Source organism: Anolis sagrei, chromosome 13, assembly GCF_037176765.1.
Source record: "Anolis sagrei isolate rAnoSag1 chromosome 13, rAnoSag1.mat, whole genome shotgun sequence".
NCBI lineage: Eukaryota > Metazoa > Chordata > Lepidosauria > Squamata > Dactyloidae > Anolis > Anolis sagrei.
The window spans coordinates 13,343,425-13,347,355 of record NC_090033.1 but is presented as its reverse complement, the minus strand read 5'-3'; the positions used below and the strand labels follow the sequence as shown (position 1 = coordinate 13,347,355).

At 44.2% G+C, this 3,931-nt stretch overlaps 1 pseudogene; it reads left to right on the top strand.

Moving 5' to 3' along the window:
- Nucleotides 1-2,414: 2,414 nt before the first annotated feature.
- LOC132764749 (heterogeneous nuclear ribonucleoprotein D0 pseudogene) lies at nucleotides 2,415-2,979 on the top strand (annotated as a pseudogene).
- Nucleotides 2,980-3,931: the final 952 nt, after the last annotated feature.

The window sequence follows — 3,931 nt, the reverse complement described above, 5'->3', positions numbered from 1 at the left end:
AGGTACAAGCATAAATTCTTGGAAAAATACAGTTCTGACAGTGACTCAGATTTCCCACTCCCTCCCCTGATGAGCTGAAATAGAGGCAAGCTAGGTGTTGTATACCAAAAAAAGGAAACGCGAAAGACTGCTCAAACTTCCGTACAGTGGCCCTTATTTCTCATTCCAGTAAGGTAATGCTCAAGATCCTGCAAGGAAGACTCCAGCAAGACATGGAGCAGGAGTTGCCAGATGTTGAAGCTGGGTTTAGAAAAGGCAGAGGAATGAGAGACCAGATTTCCAATATCCGATGGATAATGGAGAAAGGCAGGGAGTTTCAGAAAAACATATATTTCTGCTTCATTGACTACTCTAAAGCCTTTGACTGTGTGGATCATAATAAATTGTGGCAAGTTCTTGGTGGGATGGGCATCCCAAGCCACCTTGTCTCTCTCCTGAGGAATCTGTACAAGGACCAAGGAGCAACAGTCAGAACTGACCACGGAACAACAGACTGGTTCAAGATTGGGAAAGGCATACGGCAAGGCTGCATCCTCTCACCCAACCTTTTTAACGTGTATGCAGAACACATCATGCGATGTGCGGGGCTGGATGAATGCGAAGCTGGGGTGAAAATGGCTGGAAGAAACATTAACAACCTCAGATATGCAGATGACACCACTCTGATGGCCGAAAGCGAGGAGGAGCTGAGGAGCCTTCTAATCAAGGTGAAAGAAGAAAGCGCAAAAGCCGGGTTGCAGCTAAACATAAAAAAAGCCAAGATTATGGCAACAAGAATGATTGACAACTGGAAAATAAAGGGAGAAAATGTGGAGGCCGTGACAGACTTTGTATTTCTAGGCGCAAAGATGACTGCAGATGCAGACTGTGGCCAGGAAATCAGAAGATGCTTCCTTCTTGGGAGGAGAGCAATGTCCAATCTCGATAAAATAATGAAGAGTAGAGACATCACACTGGCAACAAAGATCCATTGCCTAGTCCAAGCCATGGTATTCCCTGTCGTCACCTACGGATGTGAGAGCTGGACCTTAGGGAAGGCTGAGCGAAGGAAGAGAGATGCTTTTGAGCTGTGGTGTTGGAGGAAAGTGCTGAGAGTGCCTTGGACTGCGAGAAGATCCAACCAGTCCATCCTCCAGGAAATAAAGCCAGGCTGCTCACTGGAGGGAAGGAGACTAGAGACAAAGTTGAAATACTTTGGCCACATCATGAGGAGACAGCAAAGCCTAGAGAAGACAATTATGCTGGGGAAAGTGGAAGGCAAAAGGAAGAGGGGCCGACCAAGGGCAAGATGGATGGATGGCATTCTTGAAGTGACTGGACTGACCTTGAAGGAGCTGGGGGTGGTGACGGCCAACAGGGAGCTCTGGTGTGGGTTGGTCCATGAGGTCACGAAGAGTCGGAGACGACTGAACGAATGAACAACAACAGGTGTTGTATGTCAGCCTGATGCTCAGCCTGGACAGCTTGTGATTGTGTCTGATGTGAATGATGTTCATAATGATGTTCATATTGATGTGGATGAGGGCCCTGGGGATGAGGGAGTTATTGCATATCTGTTTACGAACCCACGCGATCTCTTTGATCATCTGGAGAGGCCCTGCTCTCGCTCCCGCCCTCTTCACAGGCGCGACTGGTGGGGATGAGGGAGAGGGCCTTCTCTATGGTGGCCCCCCATCTCTGGAACTCACTCCCCAAGGATATCAGACAAGCCCCCTATAAATATGTTGAGGATTTATTTGGGAAATAATAATAAAAATCCCAAACACAGCAAATACACCTTATTTTATTTTTCTGGTTATTTAATATTTAATGTTTATTTTACTTAAGTGATATTTGTCTTGACTGTTCTAATGTAGCACAAATCCTATGTAAAATCATACTACGTATTTTTGACATTAATATTGAAATCTGAAATATATACAGAAAGTCTTTACTCAAGTCTCTACCACTTGAGATTGGAATGAGGCTTCTGCGTTTACAAGCCCCAAAACCCAAAAAAGCTGAAGATAGAAAGCTGGCACTTTCTTCCTGGCCGAAAAACCATTTTTGAAAGTGCACTGCCCCCCCCCCCCAACCTAGCAGTGCTGATAAGCCCTTGGCCTACTTGAGGTAACTCAAGAAAGAGAGTGATTGTATTAGCCCTCAGGCTTGTGCTTCTGAGGTACCCTTTAAAGTTAGTTCTTCTTTTATAACAAAGTAACACAGTTTATTTATAACTTCTGGCTCCAACGCTTGTGGTTACATTTGTTGCAATCTTGAGGCTGAAAACCCTTGGAGAAGGCGTGCAAAGGAACTGTGAGAGAAAGGACGGAAGGAAGGAAGGAAGAGGAAAGCGAGGCTGCGGTCGTCTGCTTTAGTTTGAGCTGGCTTTTCTCCCCGTTTTGCCGAGTCCCGCTTTCTCCTTAACTCCCAATATGTCGGACCAAGAGTTCATGGGAGACGCAGCGGCAGCCGAGGCCTTTGACGAGGAGGCCGAGCAGCTGGAAGGAGTCACGGTCGGAGGGAACGACGAAGATGACTGCGCGGAAGGCGCCGGCGGAGGGGCAGCGACGAATTCGAAGGCGCCAGCAAGAATGAGGAGGATGAAGGGTACGTTGGGAAAATGTTCATTGGAGGCCTTAGCTGGGACACTACGAAGAAAGATCTGAAGGACTATTTCACTAAATTTGGTGAAGTTGTGGATTGCACTCTGAAGTTGGACCCTATTACAGGACGATCAAGAGGCTTTGGCTTTATATTGTTCAAGGAGGCTGAGAGTGTTGACAAGGTCCGAAAGAACATAAATTGAATGGCAAAGTGATTGATCCTAAAAGATCAAAAGCAATGAAAACAACAGAGCCAGTTAAAAAGATTTTTGTTGGGGGCTTGTCTCCAGATACACCTGAAGAGAAAATAAGGGAATACTTTGGAGGATTTGGTGAGGTGGAATCGATAGAGCTTCCCATTAGGGCTGGGCGGTTTCGTTCGTTAATTTCATAATTCGTTATTAATTTGTTATTTTTTTGATAATGAAGCGATATTGAACCTTTCAGGAATAACTAAAAATCGAAACGAATTTTTAAAATTTATTTCATAATTGTTTCGTAATTGTTTCGTTATTATTTCGTTATTATTTCCGTATGTCTGGTGCAAGTTTTATGGTTGTTGTTTGTTTTATCAGTGATAAAAAAATAAATTATCACACCAACAGTCAACAACAGAGGGAGAGGGAAGCTTCAGAAGTTCCCCCTGTCCCATTTGGAGGTTTTTTTAGCGTATTGCGCAATCGCGTCCGCCATTAACGAATCGATTCCTTATTGTTTCGAAATTGTTTCATAATTTCCGAAATTTCGTAAATATCGAACTTTTTTAAAGAAAAATTTCAGAATTCTTTTTAAAAAAAACGCAAAAACCCCCTAAAAATGAATTGAGTTTAGAAACAAATTTTTCCGGGGTTGCCCAGCCCTACTTCCCATGGACAACAAAACCAACAAGCGCGGGGATTTTGCTTCATTACTTTCAAAGATGAAGAGCCAGTAAAGAAAATTATGGAGAAAAAATACCACAATGTTGGTCTCAGCAAGTGTGAAATAAAAGTAGCCATGTCAAAAGAACAATATCAACAGCAACAGCAGTGGGGAGTCCGATGGGGATTTCCAGGAAGAGCCCGTGGCCGAGGTGGAGGACCCAATCAAAGCTGGAACTCAGGATATAGTAATTACTGGAATCAGGGCTACGGCAACTATGGATACAACAGTGGAGGCTATGGAGGTTATGGAGGCTATGACTACACAGGCTACAACTACTAGTATGGCTATGGTGATTATAGCAATCAGCAGGGTGGTTACGGGAAGGTGTCTCGGAGACGAGGTCATCAAAATAGCTACAAGCCGTACTAAATTATTCCATTTGCAGCCTATCCCAAATTAATTTAAAAAGCCATTGGCTTACT